Here is a 27,428-nt window from a genome sequence, read left to right as displayed (position 1 = left end):
GACTCTCTGCGACACCCAGTTTCATGCCCAGCCCCATCGCATCATGGGGAAAGTGTCTGGAGATGGCCGTGGAGCCTCCCAGGGACCCGGTGAGGAGAATCTGATCCCGTCTCCCTGCTGGTTCTTCCCGCTGGGAGCCTGTCCCCCGCCTCTCCCGGCCCCGCCTCCTCATCTGCGAACTGGTTGTGGAGCCAAGCACGGAAGCCGGCCGCAGAACAGGGGAAGGTTTCCTCCCTGAGTGGCTGGCATCTCCCGGCTTGCCCTCCTTGGAGCTATGCAGGCTGTGGAAGCCGGTGCGCCTGGCATGGCAGGCACTGGGGATGCAGCTCGGGCTGCGCCTGGCACAGCCTTGGATCCTCCCCTGCAGGTGGCCTAGATTACCTAAAGGACACAAGCACAGGGTAAGGTCGAGTCCCTAATCACTTGGCCATGCATCGTGTTCAGTAGAGGCTAAAGGGGAAACTGGGCCTGCCTCCTGAGAAGCCTGTGGCCGTGCCGTGGGCTGTCTTCCTAGAATCAAGTGACCGGCGACATTCCTTTTCCCCTTAGCGCTTGGCCTCGCCTGGCAACGCAGCCTGCAGTCATCCTGATTCCGGCCTCAGGATTTCTGGACAATGACAGGTGTTCGTATTCAGACGAGGTTGGGGGTGGCAGGCTGGAAGGCGGCCCAGGCGTGGTGAAGGTGAAGGGCACCAGCCTGACCGCCCCACCCAAAATACTCTCACCCCTGCTGGTGGGAGGCTAACCACCCCACCCGGGCACGCGGATGCCAGTCTGTCATTGCTCTTCCAGCCCTTCTTTATTGTTCCCTGCCACCACCCATCGCTACTTGGCCTTGACCTGTGGAGCAGAACCAGGCTCTGTGACAGAACACCCCGCTTGGAAATGGCTGGGGACACACACACGTACGCACACACACACTGTAAAGTTCAGTCTGGGTGCCTTTTTCTTCCAGACTCTCCCAAAGCATGTCTACCGTCGGCTTCCAGACCTTCTAACCTGCCTTCACCTTCTCTGTCCAGACCAGAGGACCTGGTCTCTGGGGACAGGGGAAGGCAGAGTTTCCTGGTTTCCTTCAGGGCCCCGGCTTCCCCACCCAGCCCCCATGACTTCTTAGCACACTGGTTTGCAGGACCTTCTTCTGTGCCTCTGAAAGAGGAACCCATGCTCCCAAGCGTCCCCTGTGCTCCCTCCCTACTCATTCTCTTCAAAATCCCCAAACTGCAGATCTTATTGTTGCTATAGAAACAGATGCTTGGCAAATATGAAGTTGGGTGGAAGGGCTGGTTTTGGCTGTAGGAACTGTTTTCGGCTCATTTGGGGAGGAGAAAGAGGCGGCGGGAGGCATAGGCAGAAGAGCCCACGAATCGAAAGTTGCGGATGATTATGTATATGTCGTTAATACGTTGGTGTATGTTGGGTACAACATGGACTCTGGAGCTGGACTCCTGGGTTCGAATCCTGACCCTGCTACTGACTAGCTGGGTGACCATTGGAAAATGGTTTAATCTCTCTGTGCCTCACTTTTGTCATCTGAAAGATAAGAATGATGAGTACTTTCCTTAGAAAACTGCTTTGAGGAGTAAATGCTTCAATACATGCAAATCACTTAGAATAGTGTTGTCATCATCATTAATCCGTGTTTAAAGTGCTGGGAGGTACTTGGTGCCCGGGAGTTTGATGGGCCGTGTGCCCACAGGAATGCCACACGCCTGTTAATGACTCAGCCCTGCTGGGGAGGGGCGGGCAGGGCGCTCTACTCTTCGCCCCAGAATGGCGCTTTTGGCCTCCTGGTGAAAATAGGGAAATGAGGCCCAGATTTGTCCACCGGTTTCCTCGGGGCCGCATGGCAGCCACACAGCTTGTCCTGAGGTTTTTCCCCCGGCCTTCCAAACTAGTCTGTAGTCTGATGCATCTTTAAAATTGTGCCGCTTTCCCCATGACTGCCTCCAGCCAAATTCTTGGCTGAGGCCAACAACTTTGGAATACGAGGCTTCTTCCCTCCTATTTGTTTTCCTGTTGAACCAACAATCTCTACTTTTTTGTGGTCTCCCTACACCTTAGTTTGTTTCTTCATGCCCGTCTTGCTTCTGGATTAGGGGGAAGCAGGAACTGAGGACAGAATGGAGAGGCCGCCCCAACCTACCAGTTCCGGGTCTGTTCTCTGCTCCGTCATCACACATCTGAGTTTGCCCTGACACTCGCGCTTGGATTTGCTAACGACTGTAGCGAAACCTTTCTTCTGAAGTGCCTGTGGTAGAAGGTGATAGCTGTCAGATCCGCGTCCTGTTCCCCTGCTCCTCCATGGATCCGGGGCAGGGGGCGCTTGTTGGAGCCTCTCTAGCATGGCCAGCAAGCCCTGAACGCCTTCCTCCACCTTGTCCTCCTCCCCCTCTTCCTCATTTGGTTCTTTCAGCGAGTGATGCAGGGAGCTTCCAGTTATGTTGTCCACTGCCCCACGGGCAGAACCCCTGGCGTGCTGCTCAGAACGAGGCTTTGTTGGCCTTATTTGCCCTTGGACGTTCAGGGTTCTGCTGGGACATCTCTCTCTGGAGCACTAACAGCAGATGAGTCCGGCAGCGGGTCGTGTGGGGAAGCCCTCAGGCCACTACATTCCAGATGTCTTACCCATGCATGGTCCCCCAGACTCCGCAGAAACAAGGAACGATTGTGTGGCACTAAGGGGCTTTCTCCCAGGCCTGGGATGCCTCGGAGTGGGGGCTGGCTTCCGTTCAGCTTTGCCTTTGCAGCCCCTCCGCATCTGGCTTCTGCTCCCTGGCTGGTTGTTAAATCGCCGCTAAATTGTGTCCCCCTCCCCCACCCCTTTCTGAGCTTCGGGGTCAAGGCAAGGCACGTGGGGCCAGGAGTCTAAGCAGACTCTGGGGCAGGGGCGGGAGAGAAGAGCAGGCGGTCCGGGGCAACACCTGAAGGGTCTTTGGCAAGGACGACCGGCACGAGCGGAAAGGGGATTCTCTTGATCGGACCCGTCCAATAGGACACTCCGCCAACATGGAAACGTTCAATAGTCTGTGCTTCCCAACTTGTAGACATTGGCCATATGTGGCTCCTGAGCACTTGAAACGTGGCTGGCACGGCTGAGGAGCTGAACCTTAAAAAAAAATTATTGTTTCGATTTAACTGGAGTGTAAGTAGCCACACGTGCCTCGCGCCTACCACACTGAATAGGGCAGCTCCAGATAGCTCTCAGAAAAAAAAATGGCGGCGTGCTCCCTAAGGCTCCTCTCCTCCTGCTATGCCCCCCTTCCCCCACCGGTGAGGCTGGGGATGCTGGCATTTTCCCCTCCTCTCAGGAAGGAAGGCTTGTCCACTCTGGCAATTTCTACACTTCACCAACTCTGGAATCCCGATGCCCCAGGGCCAGCAGGTCCGTGGCCGTGTGCCACCAGAACCAGGGCAGTGCTCCCCCGCCTTGCCAAGCATGTTTTCGGCCCAGCTCTCTGAGCACACAGGTGCTCACATGCCCCAGTGGATTTGGCCAAGGCTGTTCATGTGGAGGTGGTGGGTTGGTAGGAAAAAGTAGAAGCTTTTGCTTCTTTCTTCCTACCTCTATGGAGATTGCGTTCGAACTTTATTTTTACCTTATTTATTTTTTTTAATGTTTTATTTATTTCTTTTTTTAAAAAATAGTTTACTGTCAAGTTGGTTTCCATATAACACCCTGTTTTATTTATTTCTGAGAGAGAGGGAGACAGTGTGAGCAGGGGAGGGTCAGAGAGAGAGGGAGACACAGAATCTGAGGCGGGCTCCAGGCTCTGAGCTGTCAGCACAGAGCCCGACGCGGGGCTGGAACCCACGAACCGTGAGATCAGGACCTGAGCCAAAGTCGGACACTTAACGGAGTGAGCCACCCAGGCGCCCCTATTTTTACTTTAAAGGGTTCTAGAAACAGGCCCAATAAGGGCCTCCTCAAACATCCATTGAGTGTCTGGCGTTGGGAGGAACCAGATGCTTGTCGAAAGCAGTCTCCCTGACTTTGAGCATAAGCACCATAGGTTTTCAACTCTCACGCCCAGGAAGATCTTACTGATGTTTTTATTTAAATCCGTGTGGCTGACCCTTAAACTGGCTTTCCTTTTTTTCTTCTGTGGAAATAGAGAAGACTTGTCATTTATGTGAAAAAGAGAACAATAGTTCATTATGCTTATTCTCCCTTGTCTGCCAGAGGGGGTGGGGCTGTGTATATTGTGTATGTGGTACATTTGGGCGACTCAGAAGTTAACCGAGTCTGGGTGGGATTTGGGCGGGGGTATAGACGATTTCGTCAAGGCTTCCCTTGGCTCTGGGCCTTGGGGGAGCTTGCCAAAGCAGAGGCAGTTTGGAAATCCCCAGGGGCCGTGAGGAGCTGCCCCGGCAGCCAGAGTGCTCCCGGGGCAGCAGACCTACTGGAGTGGTCCCTTCAGGCAGCCAGGATCTGACTCCGAGGGGCAGACTCCTAGTCTTAACAGACTTGGGCTCTGTGCCTTTGAGATGGGTGCCCTCGAGTGCTGTCACCAGGCTCTGAACAAACCTTTGGGTATGCTAAGGCAGGACCTAGGAGAGTGCCAAGGCCCTAAGCCCACGTGATAGTGAAGGTAGTGATCTGGGGCTGCCCCCGCCTCCCCGGATTTTCCTAGACTGCTAGTCCCAGACCTCTCCCCAGCACACAGGTTTAAAGCTTCCCTGCAAGTCTTCTATTTATTGATGTATTCCTCCAGTCATCCATTTTGTTCCAGCAATAAGCATTTATTGAGTGCCTACTATATGCAGGGGCGGTTTTAGGTTCTGGGGAATGCAGCGGTGATTAAAACAAAGGCGGCGCTGAGCTCATCACTGCCCCTTCTTGCCACATCCCTCCAGGATAAAGCGAGAGGCCATCTTGCCTCGGCAGCCCCCTCTGTCTTGAGCTCCCGGGGGACGCCTCTTGGGGGCGTGGCTTGGACGCCCGCCCTGCGGCGGCGAAATCCCGCGGCTTCGGCGGCAAGGGCTGGCGAGAAGGGGGAGGCTGCCCTCTGCCGGGCTCCGGAGGCGCCGCAGGGCGGGTGCGTCCCGGGGCTCCGGATGCATGTGCGCATGTGCACTTGTACGTGGCCTGGCCCCGCCCCTGCGTCTGCCGGCTGGTGGGCGGGGCCAGGAAGCGCGGCCCGGTTTGGCTTGGGCTTGGGGCTGTTCCAGCTCCCGCCAGTGCCGACCGACCGACCGACCGACCGACCAACCGACGTCCTGGAGGGCAGCAGTGTCTGGGCCCAGCCCTGGGCGCGCACCTTTCAGCGCTCCTTGCCGTCCCTGTGGCCATCCCTGTTCGTAAAGGGGGTCTGTCCTCTTCTACTTTGGGATCCACTCATCATTGATGTCCGGTAAAATTTGAAAAAAAAAATTCGTACCTCAAAGAGTACCAGGCACTGTCTGCTAACACTGTTATTTCATAAAAGAGAAGACATTTGTTACACACACACACACACACACTAAAAATAAAGGGTCATCCTTTACAAGAGAAGGAAAGCACTGGTGCTGAGGAACTTCTGAAGCTGCTCGCTGGGGTGTCCCTGGAATGATGGGCAGCCCTCCTCCCCCAGGAGGCTAGTTCTCTCGGCCGGCCGTAAGTGCTGAGCGCTCGGAAAGCTGCATGCCCCTTAACTGAGGGGGCGAAATAAGTTCTGTTAATGACATTTTATACCTTGCAAATTAGGAACAATACAAGCACTCACTATGTGATAAGTATCCACTCCTGGAGAGAGGGTTCATAGACTTTTTTTCTTTTAAAGGAGTTTTGATTTAAAGAGGAACTAGAAAGGCAAATAGGGTCAGAGGAGTAATATTTTAGGATGTTAAATAGAACCTCAGGCGCAGTGTTTTTCAAGCTATCTCCCTCTAAATCAGCCTCCATCAGACATTCCTGTTTTGGACAGTGGCTTCACAGTGCTCTTTTGAAATCTTGACAGCTTGAAACCTTGAAGGCTTTAGATCTTCTTCCCAACCCCCCCCCCCCCCCCAAACTTCAGGCCCATTTCCCACCCTCCCCCACAGCCAGCAAGTCTGTGTCTCAATCACCCTCTCTTCCCCATCCACTGTCGGAACAGGGCAACCCCTCCCCCTATCTTTCTTCTGGCCATCACCTTGACTTCCAATGGTCTTTTTCAGCTTTCAGCCTCCTTTGCCTCCCAGCAGCCTTCTGTTAGATGAGCATTTGTAAAACACAGTTTGATCATGCCCCTTCACTACCCAGAAGCCTGCTGTGACCCCCATTATTTTCCAGGCAAGAGGCAGAGTGGAAGGAACGCACTCTGCAGTCAGAACGGCTAACCCTGGCCTTGACAATTGCTGTCTGTGTGGTGGTGGGCAAGTTATTTAACCTCTGTAAGCCTCAGTCTTCCAGCCTGCAGTTCCTCCTTTGCAACCCTTACCTCCCAGGGTTCTGTGAGGAAACCCTAGCACTGTCCCTGACTCAGGCTAGTGCTCAGTATGTGTCTGCTTTTTTCTCAGGCCGCCTACCTCACTTTTGTCCTCAGGTACAGCCCTTTGCGTTACAAATGACAGAGCCCAGCTGACCTAGTTCAAAAAGAAGAAATGCATGGGCTCAAACGTCTGAAACATGCAGGGGGTAGAACTGGCTATAGGCTCAGTCTTACCTAGAAACTTAAACAGGACCCAGGCTTTTTCTGTCTCTCAGTTCATCTTCCGTACAGACTCTGTCCTCAGATAAGTGGTGACAAAATGGCACAGCACCAGGTTGAGGTCTTGTGGGGAAAAAAAGCGCAACTCTTTCAATAATCCCAAACTTTCATGATATGTCCCTGATACTGATTGGGTCACGTGCCTTCCGTGAACCAATCCCTATAGCCTGGGGACATGACACACTCATCGGCCAGACTCAAGTAATATGCTGGGGTAGGTCCCCAGGGGAAAATTAGGGTGCTGTATTCAGAGGATGGAGGAACGGACAGTGGGCAGCTGACAGAAAGAATACCTGTCTACTATGACAGACGGGGCTTCTTGATCTGGCCTCACCTACCTTTCCAGCTTTGTCTCTCATTGTTTACCTATCTGTGTCCTACACTTCATCCAAACTCACTGTCCATGCTTCCCGTTTTCCCAACTCCTTGCCTTCTATTATTCCACTCCTTTACTCTGGAATGCCCTTCCTCCCTCGCCTCCACATCACAGATTTCCTTCTATCTTTCACTGCCCAGCTCCAAGCTCCCCCCAAGCTGTCTGCCTAATCCCCCAACAGGAAAAGATCTCTGCCTCTGAATTTCCCTAGAACATTATCTATGCCCCTGTTGGAACGTTGAGCAGATTCTAAATTGAATAAGAATTGTTTGGGTACGTTTCTTGCCTCTTCTTCTGGTCTGTATGTTTGTTGAGGTCAGGAACTATGCCTGCTTCCCTTTGTTGCAATCACTCGCTCACTTATGTACCAAGTACTAGGTAGATGCGAGGGACCTAGCAATGAGCAACACATATATAACCTCTGCCTCAGGAAGCTCGTAGTCTAGCTGTGAAGAGACACAAAAAGAAGCAGGCATCATGCTTCCCCACAGTGTTCACCTCGAGGTATTACACATACTGGTACTGCTAGCTGAATACCTGAATGGCATCCTTTACTCCTCAGACCCTCCTGGGTAGCCTGCTCCCCAACCCCCAAGCCCCGGTCCCCGCTGCTCTGCTTCTGGCCCAGCGTCAGTAACAGAGCCAAGGACCTTTCACTCACCCCATGTGGAGAGCAGAGTCGTTGAAGTTGTTACTCTATCTGGATGTCCCTTTTTTCCCCTATCGTGTTCCACCAGGTATATCTCACCTGGTACCATTCAGATCAATTGGTTAAATCCAGTGGGTACTTATTGAACACCTACTGTGTGTCTAGTGCCGGCAAGTGGAGTGAGATCTAAAAAGTAGTAGGAGATGGTCCCTACTGTCCAGGGAGAGAAGACCTAACCATGACCACAGATAGATTACCATTCAAAACATTAGTTTACGTGGTGTAATTGTGACATATACACATTAAACTTTAGTAAATTCCAGGCTCGCCTGGGTGGCTCAGTTGGTCAAGCATCTGACTTCAGCTCAGGTCATGATCTCACAGTTTGTGAGTTCAAGCCCCGCATCAGGCTCTGTGCCGACAGCTCAGCTCTGTGCAGACTGTAATCTAAAATGTAAACATTGGATTTTGTGTATTTCTTTTTGTCATAGGCTGTGCATGACTGTATACCCTGTGCTTTCCTGCAGATACATAGAATATACAAAACCATGTGTGCTATACTTTGTGAACAACTTAAGGTATTTTCAAAAGTAATTTTGACTGTATTCTATGCTTACCTCGCAGGCTGACTTTAGAATCTAACCCCTGTAGTATCTGTGTAGGTTCCATTGTATCTAGCAGAGCACTATATTGAATAGATTGAAGAACCACCCTGTGTATGTGGGGATATTTAGGTATAGACAGTGAGTACTGTGGTTTTGAAAATAATTAAATCACTGCCTACAATTTGCCAGGCCTAATGCTAGGTAATTTACATGTACTTTTTTTTTTTAATGTTTATTTATTTTTGAGAGGGGTGGGGATGGGCAGCGAGAGGGGGGGACAGAGGAGCCACAGCAGGCTCCGCGCTGACAGCAGAGAGCCTGATGCGGGGCTTGAACTCATGAATGATGAGGTCATGGCCTGAGCTGAAGTCAGATGCTTAACTGACTGAGCCATCCAGGCCCCCCCTACTATTTTTAAAAATTTTTTAAATGTTTATTTATTTTTTGAGAGACAGAGCATGAGTGGGGGAGGAGCAGACAGAGAGGGAGACACAGAATCTGAAGCAGGCTCCAGGCTCTGAGCTGTCAGCACAGAGCCCAACACGTGGCTCAAACCCATGAATCATGAGATCATGACCTGAGCCAAAGTCGGACACTTAACTGACTGAGGCACCCAGGTGCCCCTATTTTTATTTTTAATTCTCAAAACAACCCCATAAGGGAGGTACACTATTATAAGGCAAAAAAGGGGAACCTCTAAGAAGCTGAGTTTCACTTTCCCTTAGGTCAGACAGCAAAAAAGAGGCCAGGCAGGGATTCAGCACTTCTGGGTGTGCCTGGCCAGAAGCGTGTGCTCCTCGCACAGTGTCACCACGTAGGCCTTGGGGCCTGGGGAGGGCTTTATAAAGGGGGTGAGACTCGAGACAGACCTTGGCAGATGGGTGGGTTGGGCAAGGTAGAGAGGCATTTACAAGTAAACGCTCTGGTGGTGATGAGGGCAGGGGACCCTGGGAAGATCTGCCTGAGAGAATGAGAGCAAGGTGTGCTGGGGAGAGGGAGACAGAGGGAGAAAGGGGAATGAGGCAGGCCACGGGGTCGGGGGTGAGGGGCTGGCTCGCTGTGGGAGTGACTGTGCGGCCCCCTGGGCTCAGAGGTTAGGCTTATGCAGAGTGGGCCGGGCCTTGAGGCAGCACTGACCTCTGGGCAGCAGAGAGACTGGTTGTGGCTGTGTGTGATGCTGAATGGGTTGCCAGGGCCTCAGGTGTCCCTCTGAGGAGGTCCGCCCTTGTCACTGCTCTGAGGTGATCTCCATCAGTAACACGAGTCAGCTCACAGACAGAACTGACAGCATCTAGTCATCTGAACCTAAAAGAGGGGTGGATCGACACGTGGTTTCTAATAATTCAGAACAAGACTCTGAGGGTAAGGTGACACCTCAGTCACCCAGAAGTCATCTTCCAGAGCACTGCTGAGTGGAAGGTGGGCCTAGAAGGCCCTCCAGAATACGTGTGAAAACTCAGGACCTTCCCTCACAGGAGAGTGCTCTGTGGTATTCCATGTGCTCTGCGCCGGGCTCTGCTGTATCAAGCATGGTTATCTGGTTTTCTAGCCTTTGGCAGGAACTGCTTATTAGAAGGAAATGAGACCGTTGGGGACAGGCATGCTGACAAGCAGAGTGACAGCTGATGGCCCGACAGGGTAAGGGACAAAAGTACTCAAAAGCAGATATAGATACACAAAGGGCATCTGGCCTTTCTAGCACAGGTGTGGAGCGAGGCCGCAGGGTGACTGCCGTACCCAGGACGGGGCTGAAGCCCCCTGAGAGTGGCCAGGGACATTGGTAGGACAGGAGCCTGGCCGGGAAGTCAGGAGTCATCGCAGTGGAGGTGACGCGCCTTTCCATACAGGATGGAAACGGATGGGGTTCAAGAGAGGGAGCTCACTCAGAGTTTGAGATGCTTAAGATGGGTTCAGAGTGTTACACTTAAGAATCTATAAAATGTGTATTTTTATGATTATAAATAGCAATCGGATTTAGGAAACTACTCAAAATAGAAAACATTTTGTCCCTTAAAGGGAATAGTCTTCAGTTACCTGGGGATTTTGCTTGGGATGCTTTTCTTTTCTCCCCGCGAATGATCACAGGTAGAGAACAATAGTTAAAACTATTGCAAACTTTTCTTTTTCAGTAAGTTCATTGAAAACTTAGGTGTTAGACACTGCACTAATTCACTTAGTGCCTACAATAACCCTGTGTGGTAGGTACTATTAGTTTCGCTCCTTGTACAGGTGAAAAAATCAAAGCACAGGGTTAAATTGAGTAGCTCACCGGATGGACAAGCCAGGATTGAACCAGGCAGGCTGGCTCTGGGAGTCTCACCATTGACCACGGTACCCCATGAATAATTCCTTTATTTTTTTATTATTTTTTTTCATGCTTATTTATTTTTGAGAGAGACAGAGACAGCATGTGAGTGGGGGTGGGGCAGAGAGAGAGGGAGGCACAGAATCCGAAGCAGGCTCCAGGCTCTGAGCTGTCAGCTCAGAGCTGGATACAAGGCTCGAGCCCACGAACCATGAGATCATGACCTGAGCCAAACAAAGTCGGATGCTTAACTAACTGAGCCACCCAGGCACCCTGAGAAACAAACCCTTTGACTCACTGAGACTTCCCCAATCTCCAACTGACTATGTAAAAGAGTCACTGCAGCCAGAACCTTTCTTTTGCAGATGTGGGCCTTGTAAGTCATCTGCCTGTGGTCACACAGCTAAGTTGTTCATTCATACATTCATTTATTCACACCCTCAGTGACTTTTTTAATGTTCATTTTATTTTTGAGGGAGACCACAAGCAGGGAAGGGGAAGGAGAGAGGGGGACAGAGGATCTGAAGCAGGCTCTGCGCTGACAGCAGCAAGCCCAATGTGGGGCTTGAACTCGCGAACAGAGATCATGCCCTAAGCTGCAGTCGGACGCTCAACCCCCTGAGCCACCCAGGCGTCCGCCTGCACTTGGTGATTGAACAGAGGGGAACCTCTGCACCAGGCCTTATGCTGTTTTCAAACTGAGCAGTTCTCAGCCTCAGCTGCATCTAAGAATCACCTGGGGGAACTTTTAAAACTCCTGGTGCCCAGGCTTCCCTCCCGGGCCGATTAAATCAGAAACTAGGAGGAAAGGGTGGGATTCAGGCATCAGTATTCTTGGAGTCCCGCAGCAGATTGCAGTCTGCAGCCACGGTTGGCACCAATATGTCAAGAAAGCCCTGGGATGTGAAGATCTCTGACACAGCACATGCCCCGCTAGGGCCAGACAATCTCCCTGGGAAGACACAGCAGTCCCTAGAAAGCAGAGGCACCGGCCCCACGCCCTAATGGCCGCGTGTGACTCCGCTTGTACAGTGTGTGACAGGGAGGAGGCGGAGCGGGCTTCGGTCCTCCCGGGCAGTGCTCACCAGCCTTTTCACAGAGGTCGCCGTGCTGTTTACAGGACCCACTGGGCACACGAGACTGGCCGGGGTGGTGGGCCTGGGGTCTCCAACCACTCTGATTGGACACTGGTTAGGTGACAGCTCTATTCCAGGCCTTCCTAGCACCCCCACCACACGCCCCCCCCCCCCCCGTTTTTTTCCTGGAGAGAAAAAAAGAGAGGCGAGCTTCCTGTTCTCTGCAAGCTGACAGCTTCAAAAGAAGCTGTCTTTTGGCTCCTTCCAACCTGCCCCCAGCTCCCGTTTCAGCCTCTTGGAGGTTTGCAGCCCTGCTCTGGGCATCCTGTGGTACTAACCAAAGAGCAGGGCCAGAGTCGCTCTTCATGAGGAGCACTGACTTCACCGGCAGCCCTTGCTCATTGGCCAGACACCCACGATTTCCTCTGTCTGCAGGGCCAAGGCCCACCCACCACAGCCTCCCCCGTGCCTGGTGCCTGCGCCTGCTGGGTGGGGTGAGGGATGTGCACACAGAGTGCAGTGGATTCCTGCACTCCGTCCCCAGTGTATTTACAGCTAGGCAGCGACAGCGGGCCTCACACTGATGGCGTGGGTCTCCACTCCTGTGGGACTCTGCAGCCCGGCTCCGTGGCTGCTGCTGTTCCGGCACAGTGTGCGGCAGGCCCTGTGTACTGGCTTGGATGTGACGTTAGTGGTTTTCTTGGCCTCTGCCGCAGTAATTCGATGGCTGGGGTGAGCCTGTGATTTGTGTGTTCTCAAGAACACTGTGCTGTGATTGAGTGTTCACGCATGATGATGTCTGTGTGTGTGTGTGTGTGTGTGTGTGTGTGTGTGTGAACGCAAATGTGCTTGTCTCATTCCTGGCCTGTGGGGCCGGGGGCTGCAGGTCTCAAATTCCTCTGCTATTTTTAGGGGCCATATCAGCTCAGCTGTCAGGGAGCCCGGGTGTGTGTCCTAGGAAAGTCCCACCCTCCCTGTCCCTTGCCCCTCACCCTCCAACACTGCCTGCCCCCCACCCATGCCCTCACTCTAAGTGTCTCCTCTGCCCCTTCCCCACACTGTATGACCCTCTTCATTCCGGCATACCTGGTACCTGCAGTCCTGGAGGCCACTCAGTCCCTCCAGCCGACAGACAGCCGACCCACCAACCGGCCAGGGCTGGGCAGCTCCGGGCGGGAGGGGCCAGGGGAGAGGGAGGGGAGCAGGGGCGGGGCTGCGGCCAGTGCTATTTTGAGCTGCTAACGGAGCAGCATCAGAGAGGAGACTCCTAGCTCCGGGTTGCTCCAGGCCAGGCCATGCGGGTGAGTGTCCCTCTGACCCCCCACCCCGGAAACGTCCCGGGCTCCTCATGCCTGTTCCTCATTTACGAAAGGAGGAGCCTTTTTGTTATTTCCCCAGATGTGGCTGAAGGAGGTGGGGCAGGGGGCGCTGCCTTGGGGCTCCTCTCGGGGCTTCTTGGTGGGGAGGGGATCGTCCAGCCCAGGCAGCCTCATAGCACCTCAGAGACAAGGCCCTCCTGGGTCTGACTCATGACTTTGGGAGTTTCGGAGGGGGCACCATTTTCTAAACCTCAGCGTCCTGGGACTGCATCAGCTTGTCCACAGGCTGTGACACGCCTTCCCCACAAACCATTAGTGCTAGAGGCCCTCATTCCTCGGAACGCTATTTTCTTCCAAGGCCTGGAACCCCAGGACCTTCTGGAAGCCTTGTTTCCTGCTTTGTGTTGGCAGCTTCGCCCTCCACCCTTCTTCCTCCTGACAGACGGAGAAAGGCGCTGGAGAGGGGTGGTTCCTGGAGTGGTCCCGCGTTGCCAGAGTGGCCCCCGCACTTCTGCGGAGCGGACACTCGGAAGGGGCACAGATGGCATCTCGGGGATGCCCTGACTGTCTGTAGGTCTCTTTCAAGCAGAGATTACTCCAGGAGAGTAAGTTCCTTAAAAAAGCAAGTGAGGCAGACATAGCTGCCTCCCCATCGTTCCGCTCCCCCAACACCGCCCCTCCTGGCCACCAAGGGTCAGGTTTTCGGTCGTGTCAGCAGTTGGCAGTGTGTGCGCTGGCCCAGCACGGAGGTGTACCCAGAGCCGGAGATGTGCCCATGGGCATTGGTATCTCCCTGTGCCCAAGGACTGCCCCGCCCCAGCCACACAACTGGCAGGCGCGCCGAGGTGTGTGTGGGTAGCTGGGGGTGGGGCCAGAGAGGTGGGTGCTTCCTGCTCTAGCTTCCTCCCCGTGCCACCCCACCCAGGGCCCCCAGGCCACCAGCGCTAGGTCGAAGATTTGGGGCCGTGCGTGATTATGGCGAGGCAGATGACCAAATGCCCGGCCGAGGGGCAGCGAGTGTCCCCGGGGAAGGGAGGCCTCCAGCGGGTCCAGCCGTTGGAGGAGGAAACCCTGGCCCTTCTGCAACTGCAGTGGCAGCAGGAAGCCATTCCAGTGCACCTGCTTCCTCCGGGCTGGCCAGCAGTGACTGCAGGCGCTCGGCTGCTTTCTGTTCCGCCTGGGGTGGGGGAGGGCTCTCCCTGGAGGCTGGACCAGAGGGGCCAGGGTGGCCCTGCCAAGCTCTTCTCCCCCTGCTCCTCTGGCTCGCAGCATGGCCTTCAGGCCACTCCCCAGAGGGGAGCTCCTCTCAAGCAGCTCTGTGCAGAGCTTATTTGGGTCATGGTGGCAGGGCAGGTCATCTCTGGAAACCCCTACTTTCTACCCCGGCTGCTATTCTGGCAGATGATGTCACGGAAGCTCAACAGTGCAGGTGATCCAAGGGAGGTGGGGGCAGGGCTTGCTTCCATCCCTCAAAGTGAGCCTGGGAGGTTCTTGCTGGAGGACGGCCCTCCATTCTGTTCTGATTTGCCACCCATTGAGTTCTGATTTGCCACCTGCTGCCGTGAGGCCTTGGCCGCGTCATTTCTGAGCTTCCTTTTGCTCACTTGTAAAGGAGGGGTCATGCTACCGTCTACTTCAGGGGAATACTGTGGGGATTAAATGAGATAATGCACGCAAAGGATTCAGCACCGTACCTGGCACCTAGTACATGCTCAGTAAAGGTTAACCGCCATGACTCTTGGTACTGTTCTTTCTTGCCCATGCCCCCATCCTCCCCCTCATCCTTAGATAAGTAGGTACTAGGATGGGACTGGGAGGGAGAGGGTCTCCTGGGAGCCACTCTCTGATCCGCAGAGTAGGAAAGGAGACATGGGTCTGACGTGCCTGTGAGGAGCCTGGCAGTGGGGAGGGGTGTGGAAAGATTGTCCTGGGGGCATTTGCGCCCCCATTCCTCCCTGTGAGGGGCACAGAGGATGGTAAGTTAAGGGCTGATGGCCTTTGCGGGTCCATGCAGAGGGCAAAACGCAGCCTGGTCCAGCCCCCTGCGTGTTGGAAGCCTTCCCAGGCTGAGCAGAGATGGGTCCCTCTGCACATTTCTTGGATTTCTCCTCTTTGAGAACAAATGCCTTCAGCTATTATCTCCTGTGCTTTTTCTTTTTTATTGGCTATTTAGCCATCTTTACAATAGAAATAAACAGTAAGTAACAAATACATAACAAAATAAATACCAAATGTCTCCGTTGTGTCTAATTTACAAGATTGTGATGATCACTGTTTGCATACCATTTAGGTTCTAGTTTCTTTGATTGATATTATTTTAGGTGGAGTTTTCCCTATGGTCACATTGGTCATATATTTGTTAGTTTAAGTGGCAACACAACGGCGCATTGTACCAAAGTACCACAGTTGAGCTAATCCTTCCCTAACTCCAGGCATTTGAGTTATCTCCAGCTGGGGGTTGGTGCATAGAGGGCTTCTTTAAAAGTCTCTGCAAGGGTTTGTGGGTTTTTTCTTTCTCTTCCTTTCTTTAAATCAGCTCATCGCTTATACCTTCCTTAAGACAGGATGGCTAGGGCCAGAGGATGATGTATTTTATGGCCATTGTCGCTTGCCAAAGAGCTACTAAGCAGTTTCAGAGTACCCCTGCCCTTCCCTCCCACCCCACGGCATTGAGCGTATGTGATCAATTTATCGTTGCTCAGTTTAGATATTTTACCTCCCTTGTTTCCCCCTCGTCCCTGGGAATCAGGATTAGCAAGTATTATTCTCCATAGTTTACAGTTGAGTGAAGAGACCAGACGGGAATAAGAAGTTTGCAAAGAAACCCCCAACTACAGCACTGCCGTGCAGCCAACATTTATTTGTCAAGCACCCACAATATGATGGGTAAAATAGAGTCCCGCCCGTGAGGAAACCACAGTCCCGGGAACGTTATAGACACAGCTCACATCCTGCTTGTGAATCCCGGGGCTGCCACTCACTAGTTTTGGGGCCCTCTGCGAGGTACTTACCCTCTCTATTTTCTTACCTCGAAAGTGAGTTGTCGAGAGGATTAAATAAGGAGACAGTGGGAAGCGACTGCCCCTGTGCCTGGATCTTAGCAAGTGTTCGGTGAGCCTTGGTCTCGCCTCCCTTCCCTCAGGAGAAGCCAGAAGTGCCAGAGAGACTGGTCGGGGAGGCAGTCAGAGCCTCAGAGGCGCAGGATCCTGGTCGGGGTCTCCCTTTGCAAGTCTAGGAACTCTGGGCACACAGACCACTATTAATACCTCCCTGTCTATCCATGCTTTAGCTTGATCCAGACCTCCTGAACACTGACCCTGACTCAGTCCGTTAACGAGGACGACTCAGCCCCTCGGACCCTGCCCAAGGCAGAGGGAAAGGTGGGCCTCTTGGGTCAGCATGGGCTTTGCACTCAGAGCAACTTGGGCTCAAATCCCAGCACCACCACTTAATAGCTTTGTGGCTTCATCTGGTTCTGAGTCTCCCTCCTCATCAGTAAAATAAGAATAACAATAATTCCTGTGTTATGAGACTGTTGTAAGATTTATATTTAAAAATACATTTGGGCGCCTGGGTGGCTCAATCGGTTAAGTGTCTGACTCTTGGTTTCAGCTCAGGTCACGAGCTCACGGTTCGTGGGTTCAAGCCCCGCATCGGGCTCTATGCTGACAGTATGGGACCTGCTTTGTATTCTCTCTTTCCCGCTCTCTCTGCTTTTCCTGTGTGCTCTCTCCCTCTCTCTCAAAATAAATAAACTTTAAAATATAAACAAACAAACAAATATTAAAATATGTGTTAAAGGGGTCCCCGGGTGGCTCAGTTGGTCGAGCGTCCAACTTTTGGCTCAGGTCATGATCTCATGGTTGGTGGGTTCAAGCCCCAGGTTGGCCTCTCTGCTGGTAGGTGGAGCCTGCTTAGAATCCTCTGTCTTCCTCTCTTTCTGTGGCCCTCCCACACGTGCACTCCCTCTCAAAAATAAATAAACATTTTTTAAAAATGTGTTAAATACTTTACAGGGCCCATCTCATTAGGGTAGGTGTTCCATACTCAGTAATTAAGTGATGTTGTCAGAAATGGCCCAAGTCCCTTGAGGGAGCAGGTCAGGGTTTGCTCCCAGCCCTGGTACTGACCTGAGTCGTGGAGACATTGCCTCCATCTTTGGGGTTGAGTTCCTTACGTGTTCCGTATTGGCTAAAGACAGCTTATTTCAGGTTCTAAGCAAATCTTTAACATCTTTAAAATCCAGTGATAAGGAAGAGAGCAGAAATATTCAGGTGGTTCCTCACAAAAGCCACAGATAGAATCTCCTCTGGGGAGAAACACATCTTTGCACCCAGAGTGATATTCCTAAGGAGGTGCGGGTGCAGGGGAGCAGGCCCGGGTGTGAATGGCCTTGTGTCCTCACAGCCCAGGATGGATGGACTCCTCGCTGCACAGACAGAAAAACTTGAGCAGGAGAGCAAAGAACAAACGAGTTAAGTAATTAAACAAACTTAAAGTCTAGCATATGAACTGGATAGTAAAAGAGACAAGTCAACAAAACAAGTTAATGAAAATAATTAATTGTGGGGCGCCTGGGTGGCCCAGTTGTTCGAGCATCCAACTTTTGGCCCAGGTCATGATCTCATAGTTTGTGGGATCGAGCCTTGCTTCTGGCTCTGTGCTGACAGCGAGGAGCCTGCTTGGGATTCTCCCACTCCCTCTCTCTCTCTGCCCCTCCCCGCTCACATTCTTCCTCTCTCTGTCTCTGTCTCTCACTCAAAATAAAGCAACTTAAAATAAAAATAATAGAGAAGATAAAATAAAAATAATTAACTGAAAATAAAAAATTCTCCAATTTTTCACTGTTAATTCATGATAAGCAGTAATAAGAATGAACCAGTTCTTAAACTCCACTGAATTGAACAGATTCTTTGGACAAAGCTTCTCTCTGGGCTGAGGCAGATTCTGCCTTTTGATTCCCAAGAGGACCAGTCCTAATTTCTCACCCATGGATGCAGTGGCTTTACAATTCTCCAGGTCCTCTTCCTCCACGCAGGTGAGGGCGTGTTGCAGGTAGAAGGCCAAGTTGCTGCAGTCCTGGGGAGGCTTTGTTAATGCTTTCACAGGCCCGTAGCTTCAGTTCACTGAGTTAAGGGCTTGAGCGCCTCTCTTTACCCAGACTCCTAGGGTGCAGACCTGGAAAGGACATTAGCCATTGTCTAGACTGGCCCAGCCCCTAATTCTGTAGAGAGGCCCAGAGAGGTAGAGGTGGCTGATTCAAGGACACACAGCTCCCCAGGGCGGGAAGTTCTGTGTTCTGTACCCCATCTTGCCGGCTCTTTCCCCTGTGCCTTACTCCCCAGTCCTCCTCTGACCTTTTGAGCTTTGTAATCTTTCCCCCTTCGTTTTCTCCCCTCTGTCCCCTGTTGCCCACAGTGTTTGTCCTGGCAGGTCGTGGCCTTTAGGAAGACTCCGGTTTCCTGAGAGACCCGGCCCACCCTGACCGTGTCTTCTCTGACCCAGGGCGCGGGCTACCTTCGGCGCCATGGCCTTTTCATCAAGGTTCGCCTTCTGGGAGCAAAAGGAAAGTTGGGTCTCAAAACCCTTATGCTTTTCCAATGTGCTTGGCATGGTGTGTGCAGGCAGGAGTCGGGCTCGTGGGCAAGGGAGCTTGGGGGCGAGAGACGGACTGGGGCGTGAGTGTGTATTTGGGGGAGAATCACTCTGCTCTCTGGATGGGCTTCTGTGCTGAGTCATGCTCCTTCTCTGAGCTCCACCTCTGGTAAGCTGAGCTGCCTTTTGTCCCACTGATGCCCCTCCAAGTTAACCCTCCACACCCTTCCCATCCGCTTCCCCCTCCCCGCCGCTCTGACTCACCTCTGGGAACATGGGCTGCTGTGGGGGGCCGCTGGGGATGGCTTTGGCTCCGAGGCTTCTGGAACTGGGTCTCCCCGTGTCTGGGGACTGTGGTGGGTAGAAGGAGAGGAGCCAAGAGTTGGGAGCCAGGCCAGTTGGCTGCCTAGGTTCCAGAGGGTGATTCAGGCTGCCGACCTGGGCGTGCCTTTGTGCTGTGCCCAGTCCCCAGCTGGGCAATGACCTATAACAGATAGAGCCCTTGGTTGGGGGGGCAGGGGGTGGCGGTGAGTCAGCCTCAGGCTAAATCTAGAGCTGAGCTCAGAGCTGGGCCTAGTGTCCCAGACCTTTCGGGGGGCGGCCAGTGTTCCACTGAGGCCAGTGCCTCCCCAGTTGGGCGAGATGCTTGGGGTCCTAAGCTCGCATCACTGGAGGGAGGACAGCATTGGAGCCTGTGAAGGACACGGAGTGGACTCAGAATCTGGGCCATCCCTGAGCCCAAGCTAATAGCACTGCGTGCAGTAATGAACTCCTCTGTGTGGTTTGTGGACACTTGCTATTCCTCTAACCTGTGTGTCCAGGAGCTAATGCATGGTGTGATCCTTGGGGGGGGTGGGGGGCGGGAGGGATAGGCATGGGTGGGGGGCAGCAGGTGGAGACCTAGACTCTCCCACTCCTCCTCACTCCCTCTCCACCAGCCCCTCCCTTCTCTTTATCTGCTCCAGTCCTAATTTCTAAAGTAGTAGAGCCCACTCTGATGAGTAATTCCCATTTTCCCTCTGATCATAGCAGTGTGAACTAACTTTGAAGCTTCAGCCCATTGAAAATAGCTCGGTAGGCGAGATGCAGCTTTAAAACTTCAGCGGCCATCATGCTGGTCAGTGCCCTGGGCTCTGCTAATTAGAGCTCCAAAGTAGCCAAGGACCCTGGTTACAAATGAGTCCCCCCAGGGGGATAATTAATATGATTCTGGATGTGTTTCTAGGGATCTTTTCCATTAGGAATCGAGGACCCCTTCCAGTGCTTTTACCGCACTGTGCCCGGAAGGAAGGGCATGTTGAAGACCAGTAGGGCCGCTCACAGACCTGCCTTTTTCCCATAGTCCTAAGTGACTGGGAAAAGAAGAGACACGGAGTCCAGGAGGGAGTGTCTGAGCTTTTGGGGGGATGCTAATGAGGGGCGGGGGGAGGGCTCATTCAGGTGGAGGCCTGGGCCCTCTAGGTCTGTTCTGAGCCCATCTTAGAACTGAAGGACCCTTCAGAGCATCCACATTGTCTGTTCTTTTTCCAGATACATTATGGCGGCTGCCTTTTCTCCAGCTCTGCTCCTGGTGTCTGACTCAGGCCAGCTAGCTCCTGGGCTGAGCACATCCCCCCCTGGCCAGAATGGCCAGAGCTCAGGCATCTCTCCTTCCTCTAAACTCTGCCCCTAACCTTGGGATTCCCTCCCTCAGCTGCACGGTTAGCAATTTTGTGGGTCTGAGGTTGGCAAAATATCTGGCTTCCTGAGTCCCTGCCTCTGCCCCATTTCCCGCGCCCAGCCCAAGCTCAGCTGGGTGGCTGGGAAGGCATTCAGGCTGGGGGCTGGGGGCAGTCACAGGGACCTAGAAGCAAGCTGGCGCCAGCCTGGTAGGGGCCGCCCATTCTACCTACGTTGGCCCAGTAGGGCCCCCACACTGGGGTTATTCCCTCCTTAGTCACTGGGTCAGGAGCCTCTTATTCAGACCACTTCTCATCTGAGCTGGGAATGACTCTTGCAGTTGAGCATGCGTTGAGTTAACTGGACCTTTCTGTCCACCCTGTAAGCAAGGCCATGATGGCATTCTTCAAACAGCCCAAGTGGGCCACGTGACTGGTGATGGGGGACAAGGGTACTTGACCCCATGGAGACTACTCATTCTTGAAGTTGTCACTGGACAGTTTTGACCCCAGCACAGGGAATCCGTTGCTCATGTCCCTCACCCCAGTACTCCCGAAGGTGCACAAACTCTGCCTGCTTGGGAGAGAGGGCCCCTTGGGCGTTTTCCTTCTGTGCTTTTAATGCTGTTTCCCACCCAGACCTGCCAGTGACTTCTTTGTCTGCTCCCTCAGGTTAAAGAGGAGGACAAAACTCTGCCGAAGCCTGGCCCTCCTGGCAAGGAGGAAGGGGCTGTAAGTGTTCCTCTGAGCCCCCCATGTGTGTGCCCGGGTGGGTGTGGCTGCCGGCCCTAGCCTAGTCCGCGAGGCGGTTCCACGGAGCAGGAGCACAACCAGGGCCCCTTCATCTCTGGGGTGGCCAGAGGGAGTGCCACTAAGGCGGCAGAAAGTGCAGCGTGTGTGATGCCAACTTCTGGGGTGTGTGAAGGAGACGGGAACACCGAGGCACTTTGGAGACGTCCCCCGGGCCCCTTGTTTAGTTCCTTATCTTTAGCTCTGGCTTCTAGAACCCTCCGGGGCTGGAGAGGCCTAGGCGAACAAACTCTTAGACAGGGGAGCACCAGAGGAGAGCTCAGCTGCTGGGACTCTTCGTCCTGCTCTGCGTGACACAAGACCAGCACGGGGAGGGATTTCACTGCAGCTGTCCTGTCTCTTCCCAAGCCCCCGTCAGCTGCTTGGGGCGGGTGACCCGGAGGCAGGCTCCAGCTGCCCGGTGGCCCCAGCTTCTCCCCCAGGTCGCTCTGTCTCGAGATAGAGACCCTGAATAAAGCTGGACTCTTCTCAGGCCAGACAGGGGACGCAGTCCCAGAATAGCCAGGTCTAGAGATGTGTAGTCAGGACAGGGCTGCTGTTGGCACAGGGGGCAGGAGTGTGCAGGGTGGGGGTGCTGGGGCAGAGCTGGGTCACAGAGCAGATCTGTACTTCAGTACCCCAGAGGGTACCCGTCCCAGCTCCCCCACTTCCTTGGATGGAGATTTGATTAGCCAGACTCTGTGGCTTCCTCCTGATGTGTAATTAATCCTGCCGGGTTAGCCAGTGATTTCAAAGGGGTGTGTTCGAGATATGTTGGGGAGGGGCCCCGGAGTATGCAGATACTCCAGAAAATTACACGCGAAGTGCTTAGAAGACTTCCTGGCACACAGTAAACCCTGCGTATTAGCAGTTACTGTCATCGTGGTCACCATTACAATGGGGGAGGGGAGGAGCCAGAGGAGTGAGGGGTAGGGAGCAGGAGCCAGCCGGGCGCTAGCCAGCTCCGCAGTGCCCTGGCATGCCACAGAGCACTCTTGGTCCAAGAGGGTGAGGCCCTCCTCTCCCCACCCCTGCATCAGGGCCACCCTACAGCTGCGGCCCGGACTGAGGCTGCCTGGCTTGGCTGCGTTCAGGACGCAGGGCAGCCTCTCCAGGTGGCAGGCGGGGGTCCGCCCTCTCTGAGCGTCTTCCTGCATCCAAGCACAGATGGCAGCCAGCCTTGTAGAGCCCAGGGCCCGGGCACACCCTGGAACCAAGGTCACTGTTTTGGGGAACGGGGACTCAAACATAGCCCCTTAGTGAGTGGCAGGGCATTGCCAGATCAGCAAGGAGCCCCCCGGTTGACGTTGCCCCCCCAGGCTATGTGGCTGGCTTTGCGGGGAAACTCTGCCCTGCGGGTAGCCAGCCTGGCTTTCCTGGTGGCTGTCCCTTGGGACTGCAGACAGTTCCCACCAGTGTTGGGGTAAGGGTGGGCACATTAGGCAAAGTGTGCCAGCACACTCCAGCCGGGCGCCCAGAGGCTGGGGGGCTGGCTGAGCCTGGGCCCCAGCTCTAGGCCGGAGTGGATCTGTGGTCACTTTAGTGCTTAACCCTTTGTGGGCCCCAGTGGTCTCCTCTTTATTTTGTTACTCTGCACACACACTCCGGGAGCTAGGAGGCTTCCAGCACTTGGGAAGTTTGCAGGAGGAAAGCTGTAGAGACTGACAGAAAGCAGGGTGAGGTGGAAGCTTCCCCAGCCAGCGCCCGAGAGTGGGGCGGGGGGGTAGACAGTGGCTGCAAACCAGGGCAGCAGGAGGGAGGAAGCTTGGCATGTCCCGGGGCCAGGAGTTGCTCCCTGCCCTCTATTTCTGCTGGGATTGTTAGGTTCTGGGTCTGACTGCCCAGAAAGCACAGGGTTAGAAGGACCAGGGATCACAAAGGCAGGAAACCCCAGCGGGTGGCCCAGGACTGATGATAGGAATTGGTTGTTTGGCCTCCCGGTGCTCCATGCGTGCTGTTGTTTGGGCCGCGAGGGAGTGGGCTCCCCTGGGTGGGGGCTTGGCTGCTGCCCTGACATTGGCCAGTAATTCTGGGACACTTTATGGGCCTCTTAGCACTGTATGCTGGCATCTCGCAGCTCTGTGCTAAGGCTGGGGGACAGACAGCAGATGACAGCAGTACCTGCTTGTGCTTTGCGGGAGAGAGAAGCCAGACTTTCAGATGCAATTGTCCTGTCTGGAAGACAGAATGAAGGCTTCTTGGTGTAGCCTCTCGGAGCCGTGTGTTGTTCCTGGATGAATGGGAGGTCTGTTCCAGGGCTAGGCGTGAGGTCACACCTCTCACTTGCTCTGCATGGGGTGGCCCGGGACACCAGGGCCCATGCTGATGTCTACCTGTATCTGTGTGACTGCAGCTAGAGGGCAGCTCAAAGGACAGCAGTGATCCGTCTAGGAGTCCTCAGCCTCCCACCAGCCCTGTACCTTCAGAGACTTCCCAGGGAGCCAAGAGCCCGGCACCCACACTCGCCATGAATGGCCTGGGGGCGGCCTCAGCAGAAGTCCCACATGAGGAGGCCCAGGGCCTGTCCCGGAAGAGAGTGGCAAACGCTGTTAGGAAGGTGGTGAGCAAGGTGCTGCCTGGCGAGGAGCCTGGGAGTGCCAAGGAGCCTTCAAGCAGAGGGCTCAGATCCCCTGAGCACCCAGCCCGAGGCAAGAGGGGAGAAAAGGCCCCAGGTCCCAAGCCACCTCCTCCTCCCCCTCCCCCTCCCCCACCTAAGCCCGAAGCAAAGAAGGAGGCAGCCAAGGATGAGCTCTCTGTGGGTCTCCGGAGCCTGATGTCGCGGGGTAGGGGCAAGGACCACAAGCCCCGCGGCAGGCAGTCTCCTGGGAAGGGGGAGAAGCCCTCCAGCCAGGAGCCAGGCTCCCCAGCCAAGCCTGGAGTCCCAGAGAAGCAGTGCTCCCCCACCCCACCGGAAGAGCTGGCGGCCCCGGGCTCCGCTGGCCCGAAGAAGTCAAACTTGACTGGATTGCAGCCGTCTAAGTCCCCGGCCCCTGACTCGCAGCAGGAGGTACCCGAGTGTGTCACTAACCTCCCATATGCCCCTCAGCACCCTCATCTGAAGGCCAGGCACCCTCGCAGCCAGCTTCCCCAGGCTTCCTCCACACACCTGCATGACCGAGAAGCTGGGCCCGGCCTTGTGCCCTTGGTGGGGGTGCATGGCTTTTCCTTAACCGAGGACCAGAGTCTGTGATGGCCTCTGCTCTGGGCCGGGCCCTGCGAACGAGCTTGCTGCTGCTATTCCTTCACCTTCCTGCGTGGGACTGGGGCTGGGTCCCAGGCTGCATGGTGTTGGCCCGAGGCTCCACATTCCCAAGCAAGGATCCGAGCCCTAACAGATCAGTGCTAGGGCAGAAAGAGAATTTCTGAAGTCGGGTGAGCCGTGTTCACATCCCCGCCACTCACCCTCTGGGGGATCTCAGCACGGTCCCATCTCTGACCCTTCATCTGCCAAGCGGGGTTGGGACAGGTCTGATTCCTCCTCTGAAGCCCTTGGGGCCTGAGTACTTTTGCAAGTTTGTAATTTTTGTATTTTAGGACATCATGCGTAATGAGCAGCAACCTATAACCAAACATAAATATTTTCACAGCAAAATCTGTGACCGTTCACGCAGCCAGGGGGATAGAATACAAACAGGTTTTGCTACCAAAATAGTTAAGACAAAAATGTTTTGTTTGGGGTTGGAGGGTGTTTGGAGGGGGCTTTTGGATTTTGGAATTGCAAACATGGGATAATCCCAGCTTCGAAGGGTGGCTGTGACGATCAGGAATGGTACAGTGCTCCTCGGAGCCCAGTCCCAGGCGGGGTGGGTGCTCCATAAATGGCAGCATGGCTAGTGATGCCAATAACAGTAGTTTTAATGCCACCATTGCCATCACTGCCTTCTTCAGGCCCGGCCAGCAGCCCCCTCTGACGGCAGGATTCTTGAGGGAGCCCTATGCCTGGGCGGCAAACGGGCACAATGGGCCCCCTTTGGATCTGCGGACCCGAGTGTCCACAAAGTGCCCTCTAAGTGGGACGGGAGGCTGAGGCAGAGGGGAGGACCTCGGAAGGTGATCCCTATGTGGCTGGTTCTTTGGCCAGGGGACAGTTCTCTTCAAACCTCCCCATTTTGTGGACCCTTCTGAGGCCTCACGAGGTGTAGGAGGGAGGAGCCGAGTGTCACCCCTGCTTCTGTCACCTGTGACAAGCGCCTCTGGCTGGAGGGGAGGGCGCAATGGCGGGTAGAGCACAGCCTAGAGGCCCTCCCTGCCCATCGCCTCCTGGGGCTCCTGAGGTCCTGGAACCTGCCGTGTTCCCCGCTCCATTCTTCCTGGGTTTTGCAGAACTTCCAGAACAGGAGGCTGCAGCCGCCCCAGCCCTGCCGGCCTGCTCTGAAGCAGGGAAATCACGTCCTGGCACACAGGAGTTGGCAGGGGTGTTTTGGCCTCACGGGCAGGCTGTGAGGTGTGCTCTCGGCCCCTGAATAGAACCTATAAGTAGCCACAGAGCGTCATGTGCCTGTCCCCCGGCCTGGCTGCCCGCCCTCCGGCTCCCTGTCCCTCTCACCAGGGTGGAGTTGGGGGCTGAGATGTGCACTGAGCTGAAGTTTAGCCACCTGTCACCTGGGCCTGGGGCAGGGGCCAGAGGGTGTGTGGGAGAACAGGGTCTCCTGGTGCTGAAGGAGTTAGGACTGTGCGAAGAAATAACCCCAGAAATTCTTTTTTTCCCCCCTCTCTCATTGGATACTTTAAAAACTCAAGTTGGGGGCTTCCTGGGTGGTTCAGTTGATTAAGCGTCCGATTCTTGATTTCAGCTCAGGTCATGATCTCCCAGTTTGTGAGTGTGAGCCCCACATTGGGCTCCAAGCTGACAGTGCTGAGCTTGGGATCCTTAAAAAAAGAAAAAAAAAAAGCTCAAGTTGGTGCCTGGCTTGCCTCCCTGACACTATTCCACCTTCCCACTGGGTCCGAGTGGCTTCCTAGGCTAGAAGCTTGGCATGCTGTGCCCCCCACTCCTCCCCAGGCCAGGACTAACGGTGGTTTAACCTCTAGGCAGGAGCTGCCCCTGAGGCCCGGCTGACCCCCGCAGAGGAGGCTCACCAGCGCCTTGAGAGGATCTTCACAACTCCCGTAATGCCACTTCTCGTGTATGGTGCCCAGGCCCTGGCACTACTCCTCTTTCCCGAGGCTGGTGGCCAGACTGTGGGTGCCAGGGGGGACGGGGGGAGCACCTGAATACGGGAACATGGCTCCATGGCAGTCTGGGGGCCCTCACGTGGGCTTCTCACCTGAAGAAATGAGAGAAGGGCTCTGCAGAGGCTCTGAGCACAGCGAGGCCTGGTCCTCCAGGGGATCCAAGGCCCTGTGCCCGGGGGAGGGGGCCCTTCGTGGCTGAGGATGCAGTCCCCAGCCCAGGCCCCATTCTCTTGTCCTGGAGGACATGCATTGGTGCCAGGGCCTGGTGGACAGTGAGGCAGGGAGCTGACTCTCCCCTTTTCTGATGCATTGGCTTTTCAGACCCGGGTGGGGCCTGTTAACACCTTGTTTATTCTTTATAGGCAAGGTCCAAGGCTTGGCTGGGTCCCCTTCCTCTGCAGAAAGGTCTTTAAGTAATTAGACAGGGGGGCACCTGGGTGGCTCAGTCCATTAAGCATCCAACTTTGGCTCAGGTCATGATCTCGTGGTTCGTGAGTTCGAGCTCCATGTTGGGCTCTGTGCTGACCGCTCAGAGCCTGGAGCCTGCTTCGGATTCTGTATCTCCCTCTTTCTGCCCCTCCCCAGCTCGATTCTATCTCTCTTGCTCAGTCAAGCAATCAGTCAATCAAGTAGCCAGATAAAGAGAGGCCAAGTCTGGCCACAGGATCTACCCACAGTCCCTTGGTTCTTGGGCAGGTGACAGATGGAGTGGTGCCTTTGCTTGTGCTGTGCCCATTTGGGAGCAGCGCAGGGGGGCAGTGGGGGTACGAGGAAGGGGTCCCAGACGTGGGGCTGCTAGTGGTCTTGTTCCATGAGACTTGCTCTATGGTCCTGTTCTGCGCAGGGGTGACAGCTCTGAAGTGTTTGGAGGCCAGGGACACCCCTGTTCTGGGGTCTGCTGGCTACAGGGGAGCCAGTGCCCTGGAGAAAAAGCCAGAGCCACCCAAGGGGCCCAGGCCCTGGGTGAGGTGAGAGCATCTTCTCGGAGAAGTCTGCTGATAACAAGTGTCTCTTCACCAAGCTGGGCCCCACCTCCCTGGTCCGGCCTCTCCTTGACTGGACACAGTTTGCCCGCCCAGGCCAGCTTCCCATCCTGGCCCTGAGCTCCTCCAGCCTCCACCCTGTACCTTGGGCAGCCGGAGAGTGCCTGCCCGCTTGGCCCAGAGTGCTTGCTGAAGGGTTCATGCCAGTGATAGACTCATCTTCACCC

The 27,428-nt window shown here is 54.6% G+C and overlaps 1 protein-coding gene across 2 annotated transcripts in view; it reads left to right on the top strand.

Annotated features, from left to right (window-relative positions):
* The window catches only part of MYO18A (myosin XVIIIA), a 97,395-nt gene that overhangs the window by 21,081 nt on the left and 48,886 nt on the right, over window positions 1-27,428 (top strand). The gene's annotated exons all lie outside the window — the stretch shown is intronic.

The sequence above is a fragment of the Hyaena hyaena genome, unplaced genomic scaffold (assembly GCF_003009895.1).
Source record: "Hyaena hyaena isolate Hyena2069 unplaced genomic scaffold, ASM300989v1 scaffold_10, whole genome shotgun sequence".
Taxonomy (NCBI): Eukaryota; Metazoa; Chordata; class Mammalia; order Carnivora; family Hyaenidae; genus Hyaena; species Hyaena hyaena.
Note: the sequence above shows the minus strand (reverse complement) of the source record. Positions and strands in the feature narration are given on the sequence as shown.